Here is a 26,361-nt window from a genome sequence, read left to right as displayed (position 1 = left end):
TGAAAAATCAAGGGCCGCAGCGGCGTCTAGACGCTGAGCGTCACTAGTATTAACAGAACTTGGTTATATACATAACCTAGCGTTCTGTGTCATACTAGCTCCCGCTCAGCGTCATATTGCATAGCAGGAGCTGAGCGGGAGCTAGAAGCTCGACAAATGTACCCCGCTGAGGCCCCCCACAACCATCAGATCAGGGAGGACCCAGCCCCCCCGACCCCCCCTAATGGAGGGCACCCCCCCTATTGGGGGCTTCACGGGAGGGCGACGGACCCGATCGTGCGAAGAGGCACTCAAGCAACTCAACGCACAGGGTGAGCAGACCGTGGCTTGACCCCACGACTACACACACGCACAACCCGCATGCCACCCGGGAACGAACGGAGGGAACAACCTTGTTACTGCCCCCAGAATCACGGGGGCAAGGGCAAACCCAACCCCCCGTGGCAAGGCCGTAGCAGCGGAGCGCGAAGGAAGACCCAGACCCACCAAAGGGACTGGACCCCCTGGAATGGGGGCTCGGAGAAGTCCATGATGCCAGCATCAAGACCCCACCAGGTGGGCACTTAGTGACCCCGCCCCCCACATCGCCAGCGTATTCGGACAAAGGCCCCTCAGCCGAGCGGGCCCTGTCCCCCCAATAGTACACCGCCTGGCACACTGACCCTGCAGAACAGGCAGTCAGCATGGCCGTAAGCACACAAAAAAGGTTAACCAACGGAAGCAGGCAGCGCACCGGGGAAAAATCAGGCAACAGGCTGTTAACCCTAGCCTGGAGACTGCGGACGAGACAGGCGCCAGAGGGGACAGCTGAACACAGCCGCGCCGGCGGAAAGGGCGTATGCTGGCGTTGTTGCATGACCAAGCCTCCATTTAAAAAAAACCCACCCAGAGGGGTTGAGGCAGAGAAGGCTGACACGATTGGCAGACGTCATGAACGTGCAGGGGCACCCTCAACCGGTGAACCCGGGAGTTGACACTGCTCCAACACACCAGGGAATCAACCACCTTGGTGTTACCCAATGCGGTGGTTGTTCCTATAACCCCTCAAGAAAAAAACTCCAAAACACACCTGCGGGTATACACCGGCTATACCGTAGTACAAGTGTTTCAGTTTTCAAAAAAGGGTTAACCCAGGCCTACGGGTCGACGAAACATGACTTCGGACCGGGCCCGGCGATACGGGAAGCACAGGGTCACCAGAGGAGGTCAAAGACCACCCCAACAGGCCCCTCTTCACCATGCGTGAGAGAGGAGCGAAAAAGAATGGAGAACCAGCCCCAAGCACACCGTACTTGGTATTCCCAGGCGGTCTCCCAACCAAGTACTAACCAGGACCAACCTGTGTAGCGGCCGAGATCTGACGAGATCGAGCGTGTACAGGTTGGCATGGCCGTAAGCCATTACGACAGTGCTGAGTAAAAAATGTACCCAACCAGGGTCTCCATAGCGCTTAACCCTGTGACACCCGGACCGACCTGGCATTTTTCCCCCTGAAAAAAGCCCAAGTCCCTCAGGGTACCAGAACAGCAGATCTGCATCCCCGGCGGACAACGGGTTCAACTGATCCGGACCAGCGTGACCAGAACCAGTCCCGTGCCCTAACCACGCCGACATGCCTACTCCAGGAGAAGGGGCAGATATGCGTGTTGATCTTAAACATGAAAAGAAGGCGCCACCCAGACGTTCGGGGCGAACCGCGCCCGGTGGCCCACCCCCAGGGCGTGAGACCCCTCTACATATGTTCAGATCCATTCCGTCATCATCCCCCAGATATGAACGAGAATCCGTCGACAACCAAAACAGGTCGTCGGAAGAGGAAAAACCTCCATCCCAGTTGCTTTATAAAAACGCTGTTTTAACCCCAAGCAACCAAGGCGTGCCAGTCAGTCGCCTGATTACAGAACACCCCGAGCTAGCACTATGCGTGCGTCGGGACACAACCACATCAACGAACAGGCTATTTAGACCTGTCATTGAATCCCCAAGGCGCCCAGGGGAACGACAAGAGGGGTGTGACACTTCCTAACTCCAACTATTTTTAAAAGAAAAGAAGGAAGCACCAACAGTATGTATCCCAGTCTACACGGCCGGGGGTAAAAATTGTTTACATTTTTACATTCCACCACCCTCCCATAGAGAGGAGACGGAAATCCCCAGAGAGACTTCCCACGCGAGCTGTACAGATTGAAAAGAATATATTGCACCTTGAGCCATGTAAAAGTTTGGTTTTAGGGCTCTCCGGGGAGGAGGCACTGAACCCATACAGACTCAATAATCGAATTGAATCGAATACACACACAATAGAGTAGGACTCCTTCTTGAGGTTCCACTCACCTTATCAATCTGAGGAGGAGGCTCTGTACTCTGAGGAGGCTCCCTCACATGGAAGGAGAGTCCCAACTCACAGAAGGCCCGAATAGGAGCTTCGTGAGGAGGAGCCCTGACCACCCCCCGTTTTAAACAGATCCATCATATGGACCTGAACAACAGAGACGCGCACAGTGACGTACTCTATGGCGGGGGGATTTCTGCGGTGCACACGCCCAATACAGCTACATTATTGGATAAGGCATATAGAGGCTTCACCATGTGCTGCAAAGTTCAAAGGTGTTGGAGAGGGTTCATGCCTTTTGATCTTGTGTGTGTGTGCTGTAATCAATGCTATTGGGATTGTGCTAAATGCTATGCTACACAGGCATATAGAGGCCTCACCATGTGCTGCAAAGTTCAAAGGTGTTGGAGAGGGTTCATGCCTTTTGATCTTGTGTGGTGTGTGTGTGTGTGTGTGTGTGTGTGTGCTGTAATCAATGCTATTGGGATTGTGCTAAATGCTATGCTACACAGGCATATAGAGGCCTCACCATGTGCTGCAAAGTTCAAAGGTGTTGGAGAGGGTTCATGCCTTTTGATCTTGTGTGTGTGTGTGTGCTGTAATCAATGCTATTGGGATTGTGCTAAATGCTATGCTACACAGGCATATAGAGGCCTCACCATGTGCTGCAAAGTTCAAAGGTGTTGGAGAGGGTTCATGCCTTTTGATCTTGTGTGGTGTGTGTGTGTGTGTGTGTGTGTGATTACAGCACACACACACACACACACACACACAAGATCTATATGCCTGTGTAGCATAGCATTTAGCACAATCCCAATAGCATTGATTACAGCACACACACACACACACACACACACCACACAAGATCAAAAGGCATGAACCCTCTCCAACACCTTTGAACTTTGCAGCACATGGTGAGGCCTCTATATGCCTGTGTAGCATAGCATTTAGCACAATCCCAATAGCATTGATTACAGCACACACACACACACACACACAAGATCAAAAGGCATGAACCCTCTCCAACACCTTTGAACTTTGCAGCACATGGTGAGGCCTCTATATGCCTGTGTAGCATAGCATTTAGCACAATCCCAATAGCATTGATTACAGCACGCACACACACACACACACACACCACACAAGATCAAAAGGCATGAACCCTCTCCAACACCTTTGAACTGTGCAGTACATGGTGAGGCCTCTATATGCCTGTGTAGCATAGCATTTAGCACAATCCCAATAGCATTGATTACAGCACACACACACACACACACACAAGATCAAAAGGCATGAACCCTCTCCAACACCTATGAACTTTGCAGCACATGGTGAGGCCTCTATATGCCTGTGTAGCATAGCATTTAGCACAATCCCAATAGCATTGATTACAGCACACACACACACACACACACACACACACACAAGATCAAAAGGCATGAACCCTCTCCAACACCTTTGAACTTCGCAGCACATGGTGAGGCCTCTATATGCCTTATCCAATAATGTAGCTGTAGCATGCAACTATCGATTTGAACATGCATGTAAACACACAATATTCACATTGCATTCGTCAACATGACTTACCCTTCTCCCCTCGACCACCACCGCGTCCCCCGTCGGACTCGTGAGATGAATCAGATCCATAATACCTCCGACCCAGATCGATATCCTCGTCAGATGACTCCGGAGCTATAATAAATGCATACCGGCGTTGGTTGGCGAACTAACGTTACATATTCACAGTATACAATGAATCAATTAGCGTTAGGTAAATCATCATCAAATATACACGTTTCACACACACACAATCACATATATACGACCTTACCTGGTGGTTCCCAATCGGCGCTCCCATCAGATTCATGGACCGTTGAATCACTGTCCGATGATGCTGAAGAAGAGATGAGCACAGCGGCCACCTTCCTCTTCCTCGAACTACGACGGGGAGAGCCGTTCCCGGTCCCGGGGCGAGACACGTCGCTGGGCCTAGCGACGGTCTCACGGCTCTCTCCGGTCGTCGGTGCTGCTGCTGCTGCAACCGCGGTTCCGGCGACGGTCTCACGGCTCTCTCCGGTCGTCGGTGCTGCTGCTGCTGCAACCGCGGGTCCGAATGCCAGCTTCGTTTGAACAAACCGATCCGCTGTCGGTCTGTCGCCTCGCTTACCTACACTACGTCTCCTCATACTGATCTAAATGGAACTACTAACTGATCAAACTATTATTACTACTACTGAAATATACTACCTAGACTACACACTAATCCCTCACAATAGTACTACTACTTAGCACGACTAAGTACTTCTAAAGCACAGCTGAAACCTTACAATTATTCTGATACTACCACTATACTGTATAAAACTATAAATATAGACTATAGGCTGATCACAATACAAATATCTCTCTCTCAATCTCTCCCTCTCTCTATCGCTCTATCTATCTCTCTCTCTCTCTCTCTCTCTCCTCTACAAAACCTCATCGATTCTGGGATCCCGCAAACTTTTATACCTGTGGTCAGGTATGCTGGCCAATCAAATGCCAGATTCATTGTGGGGTGCAATATTCATTCTCTTGTGATACAGTGTTAGAAAATAGGGGGACACTGCCACCTAGTGTAATTTGAGAGGAAATGCAGTTTCCGGTTCAAACTCTCTGCCAAAAGCTCCGCGGTGAAGTTCAGACTGGGAAAATCGGAAAAAAATGTAAACAGAGCAAAGACGAGTTACGGCGTCCTCAGCAACTTGAGCATGGCGGGGAATGTTTTCGGAAGTTAAAGTGTTAACCAACGTTGCAAGTCGGTTATAATGAAACGCTCCGACATCAAGGCTGTTCCTTCAACCTAAACAGCGATACAATCTAACCGTCTGATTCGGCACGGTGCATTTCATAATTACGTCGGGACAACATATCTTTGTGTTTGTGTCAGATTTGTGTTTGTATAGACCACATTGTTACTGGAGAGAGAGAGAGAGAGAGAGAGAGAGAGAGAGAGAGAGAGAGAGAGAGAGAGAGAGAGAGAGAGAGAGAGAGAGAGAGAGAGAGAGAGAGAGAGAGAGAGAGAGATTTTTTTGATTTTTTAAAGTACTTTATTTTGTACTGTATGAAAGAAAATCTTTACAACAAGCCTTTAAAAAGACTTTACATCTTCAAGATTAAAAAAACAATACAAACAAATAAATAAATAGATCTTCATATATTCATAATGTTGTTAAAAACCAATTCATCATCAAAGACATCACAAATCACATTTCCATAACACCATTCCTGAGCAAAAGCCTCCAAATTTCCCATAGCTTTATAAAACCTGAACTCCAGCCAGACTCTTGCCTTCACATTACAGCACCACACTAACACTGCATCCTGGTCCGGTTTATCTTCCACTCTGTTTCTCCCGTTTACATAAACTGCAAGCTTAGCTTCCCCCACCAGAAAATTAAGCAGTTGCCATTTTTTCTTATTGTCTTTTTTATATCCTGCTCCAAAAATATAACCAATAACAGAAAAGGTTTCACCAAAAAGCCTAAAAACGTTGGTGAGCAGCTCAAACAGCCCTAAAAGCCTGTTACACTCCAAACACGCATGAAAAACAGTCTCAGTCAACCCACAGAAAGGACATTTATTATCCACCTCTGGGTTGATGATGGAAACAAAAGCGTTCACTGCCACAGCACCATGCAGAATCCTCCACTGAAGGTCTGCCGTTTGATTTTTTAAAGGAGGTTTATATAAAACCCTCCACACAGGTTGAGCGTCATTACCTGCACACAGCCTGCTCCTCCATACAGTGTCCACTCTGTTATTTAGCCATTTCTTATTAATTACTTTGACACAGTTTCTGTACCATGATTTCCTATCCATTTTGTATAATGCTCAATCCTTTACAAAAAGTAGAGGACCAGACATTTCTCCCAGTACAGGGCTCAGGTAGACATTTGGAAACTCATCCTGTTTATCCGGTTTTAATGCTCCACTGCTGTATAATCTAAGCATGCCCAGCTCCTCGACAGTCAACCTCTGTCTCCAGAGATCCAGCGCCCTGGTTGCATAGCGCTGCGACCTCAGGCCCAATAACGAACACACAGCCTGAGCATCCTTTAACTCTGGTCCTGCTGTGTCTGCCAGCCGTCTCAGGCGTACCACTTCGGCAGCACACAGCAGTCCAGTCAGCCCAGGGTTTGCACAGTCGCTTATGTCCATTCTTGCACCGTGAACAAGAGGCTCCTCAAGTAATCAGTGCAACGATTTAGTAGAAGTAGTTCTTATACACTTGAAAAGTGTCCAACATTTAAAAACCCCCTGATAAAAAGGAGGAAGTGCATTTAACCTTAAAGTCGTCGGGTCTGTTAAAAACAAAGATACATCAAGTCCAAGACTATTTACTTGTCGAAGAATAAAAGAGGCAACTTCTCTCCAAACTAAATCTCTTGGTCCTAACAGATATCGCTGTATGAACTGTAGCCTCAAAGTCGCTGTCCTACTCGCTAAATGAACCAGGCCTTGCCCTCCCTCTTCTCTGGGCAAATACAGAACACTCTGAGGAACCCAGTGCAGGCGATCCCAAAAGAAATCAACCATCTTTGCCTGCAACCGCACCAACATGCCTGAAGGAGGCTCCACACATGCCAGCTTATGCCACAAGGTAGAAGCCACAAGGTTATTTATTATCAGGACTCTGCCTCTATAGGAAATCTGAGGCAACAGCCATCTCCACTTAAACAGCCTTCCTTCTACTTTCTCCACCACATTCTCCCAATTTTTCTGTGCAATCGTGTCATTTCCAAGGTATAGTCCCACATATTTAAAACCATCCCTTTTCCAGATCATGTTTTGAGGTAACACAGGTAATCTACTATGCCAGTTTCCCACAGATAATGCCTCACTCTTCCTCCAATTTATTTTGGCAGAAGACACAGCCCTAAAACTGTCAGCAATTCTTTCCAATATATTTACATCATTTTGGTTTTTTACAAATACAACTACATCATCAGCATAAGCTGACAAAACAATGTTATCTTGGAAACCAGGTATAGCTAAACCCCTCATCTCATTTCTCAATGTTTGTAACATGGGTTCCAATGAAATTGCATATAACATGCCAGAGAGAGCGCAGCCTTGCCTAATGCCCCTCTGTACCTCAAAAGGAGCACATAGAGAACCATTGAATTTTAACACACTCTCAATGTTCTGATACAAAACTTTCACCATAGCAATGAGACCATCGCTGAACCCAAAACTCTTCATAACACTCCAGAGATAATTGTGCTCAACGCGGTCAAATGCTTGCTCCTGATCTATTGAAATAAGAGCAGTATTCAAGCCCAATGAATCAGAGACACCCAAAACATCACGAATTAAATATACATTATCCAATATTGACCTGCCAGGTACACAATACGTCTGATCACGATGTATGATCTGATCCATCACTTCTCTCAGACGGTTTGCTAAGGTCTTTGACAAAATCTTATATTCACTGCATAAAATTGACACAGGCCTCCAATTCATTATGTCCTGCAAAGTCCCCTTTTTTGGCAGTAAGGTTATCACTGCCCTGCAACACGAAAGCGGCAACGCACCCTCAGCCAGACTTTCATTGAATACCTCGAGAAGATCGTCTTTCACAATGTCCCAAAAGGCTTTGTAAAACTCCACCGTCAAACCGTCAATACCAGGGGCTTTTCTGCCACCCATGCTCTGTAAGGCAGAATAGAGCTCTGACGAGTCCAAAGGTCTCTCCAGCAGCACATTCGACTCCCGTGATACTGTGGGCAATCCTTCACAAAAGGACTGTAGAAGGACATCATTGTCAGTGTACTCACTGCTATACAAAGCAGAATAAAACTCAACGGCCCGTCTCCGGATCTGACTGGCATCAGTGATGTCCTGCCCCGTCTCTGACAGAAGAGAGTGAATGAATTTATTCTGTCCATTCTTCTTTTCCAGACCGAAGAAGTAACTGGAAGGCACATCCATAGCATTGACATTCATAAATCTAGACCTTAACAAAGCGCCTTGAGCCTTCACACCTAGCAGGTCAGCTAAAGCAATTTTTTTTATTAAGGACTTCAAACTGTCCTTGATTTCCTGTGGACCCAAACATTTTCTCAAGGTCCACTATCTCAGTCTCCAAATCTCTCATGGAGGTAGTGATGTCTCTAGTTACATTGAGAGTGTGTTGTTGACAAATCATTTTAATTTCTACTTTGCCACAGTCCCACCACTGCCTAAGAGAAGAGAATTCCTTCTTCCTACTCCTAAACAGGACCCAAAAAAAACTAAAAACATCTCTAAAATCCTTTTCATGGAGCAAAGCTGAATTAAAATGCCAATACGCACTTCTAGGCACCAGATTTTTAATAAAGACATTGCACATTACCAATGAATGGTCTGTAAAACCAACAGGCAATATTTTACACATTTTAAAAACATTAAAATGGTGTTTAAAACAATAAAAACGGTCAAGTCTAGCTAAGGAGACAACATTATCCCTACAATGAGACCATGTATACTGGCGCTCATTCCCATGAAACCTCCTCCACACATCAACCAAGCCGTGTGTGTGTACAAGCTTTCTTAATGCACTTTGAGAAGCTGGATGGGGTTCATTGTGATTCCTGTCTAAACTGTTATTCTCTGTGCAATTGAAGTCTCCAGAAAAAAATAAGAAATCATCCAGACTAAAATCGGACAATTTAGTACACACTATATCTAAAAAAGCCTTTCTTTCAGGCCCTTTAGAAGGAGCATAAATATTCAATAAAACCACATTAAATGTTTCAAATTGTGCTATCACTACAATGAACCTACCCTCTACAACATGTTCTACAGTATAGGAAGCAGGAATAAAACGTTTTGAGAATAAAAAACCAACTCTACTACTAATTGTAGTATTATGACTCAACACTAGATCACCTTCCCATTCCTTCCTCCATTCCACCTCATTTACCTTATCACTGTGTGTCTCCTGCATAAAAAGAACATCAATGTGTTTTAACTTGACCAGTTCAAACAGCGTTGCACGTTTTCTCACATCTCTTGCCCCATTCAAGTTCAAAGTTCCAACCTTAAAATGTTCCATTGAGAGAAGAGGAGTGACTAAAACGCACAATAACAATAAATTAAAAATTGCCACTTGTTTTCCTTTCATGAATTTGTTTTCTGACCTTTGGCAGTAATTTCCTTAGTTTATACACCTCTTGCTTAGTAAAGCTGTTATTTCCCATGTGAAACCTGACAGACGTATAGAAAGCCTCTGTATCAGGAATATGTTCCTCTATTTTCAAGCCCCGAACATTCTTTGTTTCCTGTAGCAAAGTTTTGATGGTTTTGACTGACAGTGATTTTCTGTTTTGTGACTTCCTTAACTTCCTTAACTTCCTCAGACATGTCACTACCATCTGACTCATACTCCTCACTATCACTCTGGTCTGACTGTGAAGTCATTCCTTTGCGTTTATGAGGTGCAGATTGTGAAACAGCCTCATCTTCCATTTCCACCTCATTCGTCTGTTCATTAACTTCTGCACTGTTTTCACACAAACCACTGCTACTCTCCTGTGTTTTCCCCCCAGACACAGCAGCACTGTATGTTTGTTTCTCACAGGCCCCTTCTAGCTGCAGTTCTCCTGTAGCCCTGTATGTTTCACACAGGCCCCTTCTACCTGCATCTCACTTGTAGTACTGTCTGTCTGTTTCTCACAGGCCCCTTCTTCCTGTAGCTCACCTTTAGCATTGTCTGTCTCAGCTGGATTATCCCTGGCCACCTCTGTTTGTATCTCAACTGTGCACTGTCAACAGCTGCTTCTTTAACCCCGGCCACTTCTGTCTGTAGCTCCCCTGTAGCACTTTCTGCAGCAGCTGGTTTAAAACTGGCCACTTCTGTCTGTAGCTCCCCTTTAGCACTTTCAGCAGTAGCTGGTTCAACCCTGGCCACTTCTGTCTGTAGCTCCCCTGTAGCACTTTCTGCAGCAGCCGGTTTAACCCTGGCCACTTCTTCCTGTAGCTCACCTGCAGCCCTGTCTGTCTCAGCTGGTCTTTCCCTGGCCACCTCTGCTTGTATCTCAACTGTAGCCCCATCTGCAACAGCTGGTTCTTCCCTAGCCACTATTGGCTGTTCCTTACCACTAATTTCTAAAACCACAGTCTCATTATTTGACGCTTCTTTTCCTTGCCCACTAGTTCCCTCCCCAAGGTCTGCATGCGCTTCTTGAGCCTGCTTCTTAGGGCATGCTTTAATTACATGCCCCCCCACCCCCACATCCAAAGCACTTCATGGTCTCTGATGATGCAAACAATACATAATCAAAATCTTCCACTTTAACATGGAATCTCATGTTGAACTCATCATTCCTGTTATTCAGAATCATATACAAAAATCGTCTATGAGAAACAACATGTTTCAACAAAGGTGATTTGCATCCTGTAAGCACCTTCTTAATGGGAGAGACTATCTTTCCATGTCTGGACAGCTCTCTTATCAGAAACTCATCAGAGATGAATGGTGGTACATTAGACAACATGATTTTAGTTGACGGTTGCGCAAGTGGCAACACGGGAACGTGCAGGTCCCGAACAATAATACCACATTCACTTTCTCAACTCGGTCTAGAAAGATAACCACAGCGATATTCATTTTCCCTGCAGACTTAATACTGTTGTAACCAACAACTTTACCTACCGCTAAACTAACCTCTTCAACTGAGCAGGGGAACACGGTGCCAATCTTAATGCCGTGTTTCCTACTCAGTTTGTTCAAATCAGCCATCCTGCGCGCCTGCTATTTTGCCGACCAGCCTCAGCCGGTCGGCATAGACAAAAAAAACGGACAGAGAGAGAGAGAGAGAGAGAGAGAGAGAGAGAGAGAGAGAGAGAGAGAGAGAGAGAGAGAGAGAGAGAGAGAGAGAGAGAGAGAGAGAGAGAGAGAGAGAGAGAGAGAGAGAGAGAGAGAGAGAGAGAGAGATTTTTTTGATTTTAGAAAAACATTTATTTACATATTTCTCATTACAATGTACAATGTGTATGTCAATACAATTAAAACAACTAACTACACATTATATCGGGCAACATATGTCCCCATCACACTTAAAACCACATGAGATCTCACAATAAAAAAAATGCTAAAATACACCTGTCCGTCTGCAACACAACAAAAAAACATTGAAGCTCCACCCAAACAAAAAAAAGTATCCATACTTCCATTCAACACATAATATGTCATCAAGAACAACATATGAGCAACCCAAAAGGGTCCCGTCAGTCCGTTTGTGTCAGTTTTTATATCCAGCTCATGAAAAAAAAAGATCCCCTTCATCAGGACCTTCCGTTCCACCGAAATAATCCTGCAACAGGTATTGTTCCCCGACGCTCCGCGCTTCAGTCCAATCGTCCAGACAGACCCTGTTGTGACAGGCGGTCCTCAGCCCCAATAAAGAAGCCACTTCCTCTGACCCGGCTACATTCACAACATCTTTCAGTGTCATTGTCCCAACTGCTTGCAGACACTGTCCAATCTACTCTACTCCCTTCCTGAATGTCCAGCCGGGCTCCACACATCAGAAGCTCCATTATCATGATAACATTATATTATCCAGTTTTTTTAGCTTCTGCACAATCTTTCTCAGTCTAAAAACGTCCTGGGAAGTGTACCCCCCATTGTTCTTCGACCTCATTTGAGTCCTTGCTGAAAAAATAAACATCTCCAAATCTTCAAAAAAATCTTCCACTTTGACACTTCTCAAATTTTTTGTTGTGTGCCTGACTGCATAACATTTTTTCCGTTGTGAATCAGACACTTGAGAAGCATTTGGGAACTCATCTTCCTCAACACTTGAGATGTCATCCCCCCATTGTTTTTCAATCTCACCCCATTGTTTTTCAACTTCATCCTCGTCCATGCTGGACTGAGAGGAACCTGTGTCTTCTACACCCTCCTGACTCTCTTTGACCAAACTTGTCACTCCTTCCTTATCCTGAGAGCCCACCCCTCCATCACTTCCCACCACGCCATCCACTGTCTGAATGTGTACATTGTCCACCACCTTCAAATTTTCCCCTATTACTTCATTTGTCATATTTTTTTTAGTGATGCACCGATGTGAAAATTGTGGCCGATACCGATAACCGATATTAATATTGCTGTTCTGGCCGATACCGATATTTACCGATGTCGATATCTCTGTATAGAAAACACTTTTTTATGATAATCAAATAGAGCTATTTTCCAAAACGCATAATTTTCTTTTACTTTTGTAACTTATTTTCAGAAATGACTGATATTTTGAAACTATTTAAGGCCAAAACATGTAAAAAGAAGAAAAAAAAGATAAAAAAAAAAAAAAAAAAAAATTAAAAAAAAATGTTTTTTTTTTTTTTTTTTTTTTTTTTATATCGGCCCTATCTTGATATCGGACCGATACCGATGTGTAAAAAAACGGCCATATCGGCCGATATTATATCGGCGGCCGATATATCGTGCATCACTAATTTTTTTGATTCCTTTTTTTTTTACCCTGACGCGGTGTTGGGCTTGGGGGGACACAAAAAACTCTGCTCTCCTCTGTTACCTCGCCACTTGTTGAAGGGGGGGCAGCATCTCTGATTCCCACCTCCTTACCTACACAACCACTGGTTGAGGGGGGAACAGTGCCCCCCCCTCCTCTGTACCTGCACCACCCGCACCACCCCCTGTTACCCCACAGTCGCCACTAGTTGAGGGGGGGGCAGCTTCCCTCACTCCTCCCTCCTCTGTACCAAGGCTCTGCTTCGTACCTGCTACACCGGTTCTGTGGCCCTGCAGCTGGATACTATCTGCTGCGCTACTGTCGGTCTGCAAAGGGACTCTATTTACATTGCTGGCGGTCTGCAGCGGGACTCTGTTGTCGTCACTGCTCTCAGCTCTGCGCTGCACCACTCTTCCCTCCTCTGTACCACTACCTGCGCTGATCTCAGCCCCGCGCTCCTCTTGGGGCTGAGGCGGAGGTCGCCTTGCCCCTCTCCCCGCACAATCTCGGGAGATATGACCCAGTTCCCCGCATCCGAAACACTTCCCCGAATTACCAGAACTCACAAAAACCACATAATCAAACTCATCAACCTTTATCTTAAAAACCAACTCAAGCTCCTCTCCGCTGTTGTTTAGAATCATTAAAACCTGTCGCCTGTGTGAGACAACATGCTTTAAAAGCGGAGATTTACATCCCGACAACATTTTTCTTATAGGGGAAATTATCTTCCCATGTTGACTTCTCAATAGTTCATCACTGATGAACGGCGGAACGTTGGAAATAAAGACATTTCTGCCTGGTGTGGAGAGCGGCTCTACAGAAAGAAAAGCCCCGTCAACACTTATCCCCGATTGAACCAGTGTGTGCACCTTGTCCACCGAGTCAACAAAGATCACTACTCCTTGATTCATTCTCGCAGCTGATTTAATGCTTTTATGTCCAACAATACTTCCAACTGCCAAACTGCAGTCCTCTACTGATACATTAGGAACAGATATCTTAATACCATGCTTTCTACCAATTTTGGAAAAGTCCATATTGGCGTCTGACGTCATCCAGCAGCACAGCCTGGCCGATGCGGCCAAACAAACAAAACAGAGAGAGAGAGAGAGAGAGAGAGAGAGAGAGAGAGAGAGAGAGAGAGAGAGAGAGAGAGATGATAAAAAAACTAAATGTTTTACTAAAACTACAAATGATGCAACAAACCGTTCAAAATTAAAATACTCTACAACTCAACAAAAACAAACAACAAAACAAAAAACAAAACAAACAAATACAAAAAAACAAAAAAACAAAAAAATCAATTAGGGACAACGATGCTGAAACTGAACCAAATTGTCATTTGAATTTTCCCCCATGGAAAAAAATAACTCTAAATGATATAAAGTTCTGGGTGCATCAGAGAGAGAGACACCGGAGAGGCACTGTAGAAACCGTAGTCCTGAGAAGAGCGTCTCTAGCTTCACCTTTCCCCGTGTGGTACAACACATCAGGCCTTTGTGCGTGTCCGACAGACTCCAGTCAAAGCCTATCCCGTGGATAAACAGGGCCGCCTCGTCAGCTGACCTTCCTCCTTCAGCCTTATCATGTATGCTCCTATCGTCCACCAGTTGTATACCACATGGCATCGATGATGTCAGGGGCCGAAAACAGAGCAGGGGGACCGAGATGCACTCTGGACCGACATCCTCATTAGACAGTTTGTTACCCTCGCCACCCCGTCCGAGGCCGCCTTTTCCTTCCTGGTTCAGATGCCGCTCCAACATCACCTCCCACTCCCCCGTGCGGAGACTGGCAGCCCCCAGTGACTTCCCATCGAGCAGACTGATTCGAGAGCTCAAAGCCCTGATGAAACCCATTCCGAACATAGGGTAGAAATTAACCAGCAAAGTCCGCTTTACCATCATCCTCCGAGGCTGAATCTGGAAACCGTTTATTCCGGCGTAGAACGTGTTGAGCCCCACAGTCATACCTTCCAACCCTTGAACAAGGTAACGGTGCCGGTAACATAAAAAGACGGCAGAGACAACATCCCCCATGACGACTCTGATGAAAGGTTTGCTGAAGGAGTATGGCGTGGCCTTCCCATCGGGCATGAAAACGATACGCTCCACTCCTGTCTCTGAATCCTCCATAATCCCAGTCTTTACAAAGTTCCACAAATGTATAAGAGTACATGAGATGATCAAAAAATTTCTCAGCCTCCTGGCCCCGGTAGCGGGACACCTTGAAATGTCCAGCCCTAAGTGACAACACACCAGTCCCGTCAATAAAAAAACTCTCATTTAGAAATAAAAAGGTAAAACAAAAAAAACTAAAAACAACAAAACTACACTGATTCCACTCCGTCCTCCACCGTACTGGGGCCCCGCAGTACCTTCTGCATAATCTTTCTCATCCTGTATATCTCTGTGTCAACAAAACGACCATCTCCTTGAAACCTCATATTTTTCCTTGCTGCCAAAATAAACAACTCCTTATCTGGAAAGAATTGTGCTATCTCTACCCCCTTCCTGTTCTTTGTCATCCGTAAAAACATTTTCATTGCCCCCAATGAATAGCCCTCATTATCTGAAGTTGCAGCCTTACAGTGCCTTACAGTGTATTGCAAGGTCTGACATTGACCAAACTTGATATGCATGACCTTGGTGGGCTCTAGGTCAACTCCTGAAAAGGGGGTCAATGTCAGACCTTGCAATCAAAAGTTAGGGGCGCACTGAAATTATGGCAAGGGTTATTAGCCCCCTAACTTTTGATTGCAAAGTCTGACATTGACCCCCTTTTCAGGAGTTGACCTAGAGCCCACCAAGGTCATGCATATCAAGTTTGGTCAATGTCAGACCTTGCAATACACTGTAAGGCTCTAACCCTCCCCCACTTCCAGTGATGAAGCTAAGCTATGCTAACGGAGCGTCTATTCCCAAAGCTAAAATGCACGCACAGAGACAAAAAAGGTATGTATCTTCTTGTCTAACTCCAGGGAAGATGTTAAATAAGCTAATTTCCCAAAATGTTGGAGTTCCCCTTTAACTGGTGTGGTTTATTATTCACATGGCAGAGCAGTAACACTACAGGTCTTCTCTCACTGAGAGACTGGGGGAAAGAGAAAGAAGTGGGAGGAGACAACACTATTTATACTCGCCACCTGGCGGTGTTTCTGAGTGTCTCCGCCTAGAGCGCCCTCTAGTGGAAACAGTTATATATGCAGTTAGACAGTTACTAGTGTAAACAGTTATATATGCAGTTAGACAGTTACTAACAATCCTACACAGAACCTCTGCCTTCAACATCCCCCCTGTGCCCCAGTACAGTGCTTGGTCTAGATACGCCCCTGCTGCTGTTGTGACATGGTTAGGGTCTTTACTCTTAGAAACATTTGAAAAGAAAACGCAACATTATGTCATACAGTCTAGAGAGAATGATTTATGACATGATGTCATTTGCGGTCCGCCGATGGACCGCACGGTGGAAGAGGTTAAGAGGTTAACCTAAAATATATAATCGTCCAATGCACTACATTTTAGTAAAAAGGGAAAATAGAGATGTAGTTTTTTTTTGCTTTTTCTGTCCTGAAATAGAATCAAGATGTGGTTGAATCTTAAAAATAACAATTGTACTGAATTCCTTGGGTCAAACTTGTTTGGGAAAATGTTTAAATTTGTCTCTATATGTTGGTTCAGGATAGGTGTAATAAAGGGTTAAAAATAAACCCCATGGGACATTATTTCAACCTGTTACCTGGTAGAATCTTAAAATAGACACTTCAAGGATTAATAAAAAACTGGTGGTGAAAGAAAATCCACCCTATGTGCATGGACCTATGTTTCCATCTGAATTAGAGGACAAAAGTCCTTTTTCAGATATTGGTGATGAAGGAAAGCAGCAACTTGGATCAACGAATCCCACTGCAAGGAAGCAGTCCAGCCAGGAGGCCAGAACCAAACGGACATCACGTGTATTTAGGGAAAAGTGGAGGAGGAGTACAGTCTATATCCGAGGAAAAACCAGTGTGTTGTATATGAAAGGACCTCAACAAATAATAAGGCAGAGGAGTCACGTGATCAGCTGGACAAGCTTGGCAGCATAGATTTGAACTGCTCAACCCAGTATTGCAAATTCTGTTGATATTTCCCGTTGTGACAGCTTTTCTTTTCATAATCTGGCTCAATTCGTTGTCTCACAAGGAGCAATGACTGAATCAAGCAAAAAAAACTCAATCTTCTAGCTCAAAAACTAGAGGAAAGTCTGACATGGAATCCATAGCGGAGGCCATGCTAGAGAAGCAACGTGACCTTGTCTTCAGCAGGTGGGAGCAGTGGCGAATCCTTATGGAAGCCAACGGAAGCCATGCCTCCCTATTAAAATATGAATTAATATCAAATATGAAATATGAAAAGAAAAAAAAAATATATATATAATTGTTTTTAATATAGTTTACATTCTTTTTCATCTGTGCTCCACCTGCCGGCCAAATCCTCCCCCCTGACCGACCTTTCCATCACAGTCGAGAATGCAGCTGTGACCGCGTCCCCGACCGCCAAGAACCTTGGTGTTGTCCTCGACGACCAGTTGAACTTCTCTGCTCACATCGCAGCGACAACCAGAACCTGCCGATTCCTCCTGAGCAACGTCAGAAGGATCCGCCCCTTCCTGACAAAAGAATCCACCCAACTCCTCGTCCAATCAACAGTCATCTCCCGCCTCGACTACTGCAACGCACTGCTCGCTGGCCTCCCGGCCACTGCCACTAAGCCTCTTCAACTCATTCAGAACGCAGCGGCCCGCCTGATCTCAAACCTACCGAAGTCGGCCCATGTCACCCCACTTCTTAGGGACCTGCACTGGCTCCCCATTGCTGCACGAATCCGCTTCAAGGCCCTCGACCTAGCATACCGTGCGGCAAAGGGAACTGCTCCCGCCTACCTCCGGTCAATGGTCTCTAACTACACACCCTCAAGACCCCTACGCTCTGCTTCTTCTGGCCGCCTCAGACCTACTCCTATCCAAGCTCCGGGAGGGTCATCAAAAAGAAGTCGCCTATTCTCAGTCCTTGCCCCACAATGGTGGAATGAACTACCCACCCCAGTTAGGACAGCCGAAACACGTCCAATCTTTCGCCGTCGACTAAAGACGCACTTCTTCAACCATTATCTGAATTAAAAAAATAAATAAAAAAAAAAAATTATCTAACCCTAACTAACCATACTGTCATGCACTTGTCCTAATAAACTAACCTACACTGTAGCACTCAACACTTTGACGAACATTGTTACTCAGCTGATAGAGTTGTGCCCTTCCTGATGGCTTGTCGTACAGAACTTGTAAGTCGATTTGGATAAAAGCGTCAGCTAAATGACTAAATGTAAGTGTAAAATGTAAATGTAAAATCTGTGCATCTGTGTTATACTTTTTTTTTTTTTTTTTTTTTTATGTCTCCCTCTTCTCCCTCTCACTCCCTCTAACACACTGTCAGACTCACTGCAGCTATAGAGGAGAGGAGGCAGGGGGTAGGTCTCTTTCTCCAGCCTCAACCATGTGATTCATGTATCTAGAGTCCAAAACCGATCCTAGCCAATCAGATTCGAGCTGACTGCCACACCTTAAAAGTTTAAAACGGGGCTGTGAGAAGAATCCTGAGTGTGGCCTCCCCTTTGCACTCATTTCACATTTTCCCCCTTGGAGGCGGGGCAGGTCAGAACACGTCTGAACGTCATCCCCTCGCGGGATTGATTGAAAATGTTATTAACAGAGCGGGCACGTTCGAATGCTCTATTAGTGTATCTAACATTTAGCACTTTAATAGCAACTTATTTTCGCCGGCGGGACATTTACTGAGGACCAGCAGAGCACACCACTGTGGATATTATGATTTAACAAATCTATCTGGCAAGAGGAGGACCACATGATTGACCAGGTAAGCACTGAGTCACTTATTCCTCCGTAGTAGCCAGGTTAATGTGCACCATCAAGCACTGCTTAAAAGCTAGCGGTGGGTCCAAAATATATCGGATATAAATGTCAAAGGTACCCAGCGTTCCATTAGGGTTTCACACACAGATGCGGCAGGGTTTGAAAGCTCGGCGTTGCTAATAAACATTTTAAATCATTTTTATAAACGAGTAAAACTGAGGCTGAAATGGCTGCTTCCGCATTTTACAGTAGGAGCGCTCTGATGGCTGGGTGCGCCGTGCAACAGACACGTGAATGAATGAATGAATGAGAACTTTATTTAACAGATTGCAGAATGGGTACAATATCTAGGCGGTTAGGTGGCCGAGCGGAGATTGCGTTCGTCACCAACCCCGGAGCTGTGAGCTCACAGCTCCGGGGTTGTCACCAGCTTGGCTGGCCGTCTGCACCAATACAATTGGCTGTATTGGAGGGTGGGAGAAGCTGGCGGGGTGGGTCCGGGTCGTTGTAAACAGCGACTCCTACAGTTTGGTCGGGGCGCCTGCTAAGCGCGGATAGGACTCGAGGGGGATAGTGTGGTCCTCCCACACGCTACGCCCTCTCGATGAGAATCCGCGCTGCCAGGTGAAAAGAAGCGGTGATTGGCTGGACGTGTGTCGGAGGAAGCACGTGGTAGCCTCCACTCTCCCAGATGATCTGACTGTGGGGGGTAAGTGCGCAGCGACCAGGAAGGGACTGGGAATTGGCATACGACTAACATTGGGATGGGAGAAAATCGGAGGAAAAATGGAGGAAAAAAAAAAAAAAAAAAAAAAAAAAAAAAAAAAATGGGTACAATACAGTACGGCTCAATACACACAATTGTTAAGGGGATGCAGACCAGAGAAATACGTTTGTCTTGTCTTGTTTGTCTAGACTCTAGACGTTTGTCTAATAGACAGTCATATTTTCTCTCCCGGCCGTATGTATATTTCTCTCCCACCCACCCACCCCCTCCTAATGTACAGTCCCCTCCCCATCATATGTATATACTCTGTCAGGATCTATGGGTGACAGTACTGTATATTTGAATATCGTATATGTCACAAATGTAACCATACTAAATACCTGTATGTCATGTATGTCCCTATGCCATAAATGTCATGTATGTTGTGTATGTCCCTATGCCATAAATGTCATGATGTCTTGTATGTCATAAATGTCACTATGAATTGAAAATGGGGGACCCTGATGTAAACAAGACAAACGTCTTTCTCTGGTCTGCATCCCCTTATACAATTGTGTGTATTGAGCCGTACTGTATTGTACCCATTCTGCAATCTGTTAAGAAAGTTTGACTGGCCGCCGAGCCATACTGTAGTGTACATGGTGACTGCTTGACTTAAAAAAATAAAAAAAATAAAAATATTAATAAAAATATTTAATAATTTTATTTTTTATTTTTTTTTGGCTTCCCCTGTTATTTTACCCACGCGACGCCACTGGGTGGGAGAGGTGACAGTCTTCACCAGATGGGAGAGGTGACAGTCTTCACCAGAGGGGAGAGGTGGCAGTCTTCACCAAAGGGGAGAGGTGACAGATCTCATGGCATTACACACTGTTAATGTGGAGATGGGCAAGGTACGCTCTGATGTCAAGAACAACTGCATCTTGATCAACCTATTTCCTTAGAGCAGGGGTTCCCAAACGTTTTCAGCTCAAGACCCAAAAGAGAAATTTGGTGTTTCCCCGGGACCCAAACTTACAAAAATACATCATGAATTGCCATAACATACATTTATAGGGCGGCCGGGTATAGTGCAGCGGACTAAGCGTCTGTCTACCACCACAGAGACAGTGGGATCGAATCCAGCTGTGGTGCTTCTGGGTTGGCCGACCTTCCATACTAACACAATTGGCAGTGTTAGCGGGTGGGAAACCCGGCGAGGGTGGGTCCTGGTCGTTGGAAACAGCGACTCCTACAGTTCGGTCGGGGCGCCTGCACAGCAAGGGAAGGATCTAGGAGAGGTAGTGTGACCTTCCACACGTTACACTCTCCCAGTGAGAGTCCGCGCTGCCAGGTGAAAAGAAGCGGTGGGCTGGGTACACATGTGTTGGATGAAGCATGTGATAGTAGGGATGTCCCGATCCGATCACGTGATCGGGATCGGCGTCGATCACGTGCTTTTCAGAGGATCGGGGATAATAATAAATAATAATAATAATAAAAATCGGCAGTCAAAAAAAAAAAAATTGTATTCAACAAACATGACCATGTCCACGTCTTAAACTCATACGGAGGCCTTAGTTTTGGTTTTAAATTACATATAATATATCATCATTAATGTATTTATTGTCACACAGAGCAGAATAATTGTCCACAACAAACACATTCCCCTTTAATTTACACCGCTGCAACAAACACATCCCTTTAATTTAGACTGGCTACACGCTCCACATCACAACAACAGACTCAAGGAAGCATGCCACGAGCTAACGCTAACGCTAACACTAACGCTAACGCTACTCTCTGCTATGTTGTGGAGACTCAGGGAAGCATGCCACGAGCTAACGCTAACGCTACTCTCTGCTATGTTGTGGAGACTCAGTGAAGCATGCCGCGAGCTAACACTAACACTAACGCTAACGCTACTCTCTGCTATGTTGTGGAGACTCAGTGAAGCATGCCGCGAGCTAACACGGTTAATATCCACTGACTTGAGCAGCTAGACTTAATGTCAGAGGTTTGGAACTAAGCATTTTAAAATAGAAAGTCAAGCCAGTTGCAATGTTTGCAAGGAGGACAGGCTGGAGGCGAAGTTTTCAGACTAACTTTTCACCTGGAGGATAACGTGACTGAGGATTATCGTCAGCGTTTCAGACCAGAATGGACCATTACGTAAGTCGAACACTGAATGTATACTAATGTGCAAACATATATTGAAACTTTTAATATTTCTCATATGAAGCAGAAGCACATTTCTCAGGGTGAATGTAATAACAAAAGCCTCCGAGCTCGCGCCCCGGACTATAGGCAACAGAGGGGCTTGTCTCGCTCTGCCAGTTTCTGACAAAAATGCGTCAAAATTGATTACTAATGTGAAAGATCGGATCGGAAACGATCGGATCGATAGATATTTAAAATCACATGATCGGGATCGGATCGGAAGCAAAAAAAGGCGATCGGGACATCCCTATGTGATAGTCTCCGCCCTCCCAGACCGACGGTAGGGGGTAGAGTGCGCAACGACCAGGAAGGGGATTGGGAATTGGCATGACAACTAACACGGAAAAAGAAGGGGGGAAAAGATAATAATTTTTTTTTAAAACATACATTTATAAACCATGAATTTCAAATGTATATGAAATGTATTTATTTAATTATAAAAGTACATCACAGCAATAATCAGAGTGTAATGTTAAGTTGCTCACCACCTCATAACATAATGTACATAAAATGTTGTAACACTTTTAAAAACAAACATGTTCTACTCTCCTTTCTATTTCTCACCCCTTTTTCAACTCTCCATTTCTTACACCCTCCCTCCGTCCCTCAACCTTAAACCCCAACATTGAGCAACATTCTGATTAATTTGTACTGACTTATTTAAAAATTCTACTGACCTGACATGCTAGAAGGGGTATCATATTTCATCTATGGCACAATGAAATCTAATGAGAGGTATGTGGCTGGTTGAAGTTTTCAACCAGCAGATCTATTCTGGGCTTGGTTTTTGTACTGGCCAAATATACGACACGTGATCCTCAGGCTGCTGTTTCCTGGCGTAATCTAGAAGAAAGCAGTGTTAGACCATGGAACTTGCAGGATGTTCTTTTTGCCAATTTATCCAATAAGCAATGTCATCTACGTTTCGGCCAATTGTTTCTTTTCTCATTAAGACATGGCGCACGGCTGAATCTCAATGTAAGATCTCTTGTAAGTGGCACACGCTTTCACCCATATTTGACAACAAGAAGATATTCAATGGTGGGAGACCAATCTCAGCCTTTCATTGGAAAAACAGCAACATTCACTACCTGAAGGACATTTATGACGATATGGGTTTGCGTTCCTTTCAAGATATCAGGACTGCTTTCAATTTGCCGGGTTTCCACATTTTTCCACTCTGCAGCTCAGAGCAGCTCTGCAGGCATATGGTGTCCTGGGTGCGTGAATATTAAAGGCAACCAACTTGTGTTCAGCGTTTCTCTGATTGGCCACGTGACCGCAGCGGCCGTCTTCCGTTGTAGAATTGTTTACATCAGGGTGAACGCTATTGTATTCGCAAATATGAGAGCCAGCAATACGCAGCTCCAGTTAACCTAATTTATACCGTAATGAATCATTAAAAAAATATACCGTTAACTGGAATATGTTGTTTCTTTACACATATGTTGGGATTATGTAATTGGTTTGTCATGACAAAACAATAAAAATCGCTACTTTACATCAGGGTGAACGCTGTTAGTAACGCTGCCACCACCCACTTCAATGACAGAGCTCTCATATTTGCGAATGCATAAACTATATCTTAAATTATGGCTATGTGTCTAATATGGCTGTCGCGAAGTCATTGATAAGCGACAGCCATATTAGACACATAGCCATAATTTAAGATATAGTTTATGCATTCGCAAAATATGAGAGCTCTGTCATTGAAGGGCTTCTACAACGGAGCACGGCCGCTGCTGCTGCTGGAGCTGGACCGAGTCAAGCCGGCGGCGGCGCACGGAAGCCAGGGACAAACCACCGCTGGCGCTTCAGCAGCCTCCACGGATGTACAGTGACGAGTGAATCTGGTAGTTGGTTTATGATGTTAAAAACGCGAAATAATAACGTTACAGCGTACAGTTCCACACTGATGTACAGTGACACCCAGAGTTTCTAGTTACAGTAGTGACGCGTGAATCGAGATAGTCCTAACAGTGTTTATTATTAAGAGTCAGATAGTCCTAACAGTGTTTATAGTCCTAACAGTGTTTATTAGTAAGAGTCAGATAGTCCTAACAGTGTTTATTATTAAGAGTCAGATAGTCCTAACAGTGTTTATTATTAAGAGTCCTAACAGTGTTTATTATTAATTAACGTCATAAACCAACTACCAGATTTATTTTGCACCAGGGAACTTGAAGGTTGCGATCGCGGCAAAAGGGGGCGGGCTAGCGGCGTGGGGTCGTGGCCAATCAGAGAAAAGCTGAACACAAGTTGGTTGCCTTTAATATTCACGTGTCCCGGGCAACCTTTGCCCATTCACCCACTTAACCTTACAGTCTGGAGAGATTGATTTATGACGTGATGTCATCTGCGGCCGGCGGACTGCACGGGCTAAAGAGGTTAAGGTTGTGGGTGTATATGTTTCTATTCATTTTTCATAAAGTTTGTAAAATGTGAATAAACAGATTTATAAAATAAAATACAAAAATAAAAGGAAACAGAGCTAGGGTTCCAAAAATCTGTCCACTGAACGTCAAAACAACACAGACGTTCACTCCACCACACAGGTCTGTGTGACAGGCATTCCAATACAGCAGGGAACAGCACACAGACAGAAGGCTTTCTGCCTTTTAATTAGAGTTAGATAATTAATGAGTCATCTGAACCCACACTCTGAACCAACCGCTCCATTTGGAATATGGTACAGACCATGTTCTACTCCTTCTGCAGATCACACACACACATAGACGTACAAACACAACATTATATTATTTTCAGAATTTCATTGGCTACACAAACGGTCAATCATTTTCAGCATCAGTGGTGATTTGTCTGGTAACTTTTTCGAAAAACTGACGCTCCTTGGCTGTTTGGTTATATACTCGTACTGGCCAATCGCGTCTCGCTCTTCGCCATTGAGATATACCTCATCTCCAGTACCTACTGTACTTCATTTTTTAACCCTTAGGGGTCGACGGGGCTTATTGCACCCGTCGGCGGAGAACAATAGGATTTAGAATCTCTCACAAATGCTCAGGAAGTCCCGTTTTTCAGAAATCTGTAAAAATAGAACAAAGACAATTTCGAGTGCATATAGTGTAATCTATATGTATCCTTACTTGCTAAACGTAATACGACTTGTAAATATGTTTAATTCTTGCTAAATTGTATAGTTCTAAATGATCCCTGTATTCCCCGAACTACAACGTGTCACGTACATGCACGCGCGCACACACAAACAGCGCATAGGTGTTAATCACTGAGTGATCTAATATGCATATTCTTCAGCGCGAGAGGGGGGGAGGGATTGTGTTTCTCACATTGTCGCCGTCTGTCGTTGATAATATAATCTGAAGAGGTCCTGCATTATTATTATTATCATTCTCAAGAATACACGCGGACCCAACGGAACGTTAACTTATGAATTAAAAGTAGTCTAACATGCTTTTCATCCTCGTCCGTGTATATACCCACGTCGCGCTAAAACATGAACTACTGTATGGCAGAGACAGAGTGCGTGTGTGTACGAGTTATGAGTTATCTCGCAGTTCATTCAAGCGCGCTACGTGATGACAGCTCTCTCTCTCTAGAGTAGAAAGGTGCGCTCAGTAGAGCACACACACACACACACACACACACACACACACACACACACACACACTCTCTCTCTCTCTCTCTCTCAAACAGAGAAATCAAAAGAAATCAGTACATTACAGAAGGAATTTCTTGTACAGTCTTGTACAGTGGGTGACAATATTGTCACAAGGAAAGATGAAATTACATACCTAGGTTTCATCCTAGAGGCAAATCTTTCCTGTGACAAAATGGAATCCAATGTAATAAAAAAAGTTAAAAAAAAAGTTGCAAGCCATTCTGAAGAAGGTGTGTTCACACCGAAACGTCATGATTACAGGCTGCCAATCAATTTGGAAAAACCTGGAGTGCGTGCCTGGACATTGTTTCTCTATTTTTAAATAAAAGAAAGTCAACCAACGAACTAGATTCTTGTATCGGATCTCCTCTCTGGTAAACAAGAATACCCTGAAGGCTTATGGCGGCACACAATGTGATATTTCACCCGCGTTGCCCCGGGACGTGCACAATTGCCCTTTGGCCAATTATATTACGACCCCGTCGTCTTACATTTACATCTAGTCATTTAGCTGACGCTTTTATCCAAAGCGACTTACAAGTTCTGTACAACAAGTCATCAGGAAGGGCACAACTCTATCAGCTGAGTAACAATGTTCATCAAAGTGTTGAGTGCTACAGTGTAGGTTAGTACATTCTGGAACGTTGTGTTGTCATAGTAGTGATGTCATAGCAGAACCTTCCAGACCTGCACTCATTGTATAATAGTACTATACAACAATATACTATTACTGCCAAGCAATGTGACCAAAGCGTCACTGTGGCATCTCTACAAACCTGCTGGGGAGCAAGCAGGTATGTGTGTTTGTTATTTATTATTAATTTATTTCATGAAGGCTGTGCAGCTGGAGAGAGACTTAAGACTATTGCTCACCACTCTTCTGGAGTCAAGTAAGCTCTTGGTTATATCCTTCTCACAATACAATCTCTCCAATGTACTTATTGACATCACTTAAGTTCAAGCCATCCTCCATAAACCACTTGTGTTTACACATCAATTGTACACCAGTCCTGAGTAGCCATCCTCTGTCATTGTGTATGTAATGAGTCAT

Source organism: Notolepis coatsorum (genome assembly GCF_963971535.1).
Source record: "Notolepis coatsorum genome assembly, chromosome: 8".
Taxonomy (NCBI): Eukaryota; Metazoa; Chordata; class Actinopteri; order Aulopiformes; family Paralepididae; genus Notolepis; species Notolepis coatsorum.
Note: the sequence above shows the minus strand (reverse complement) of the source record.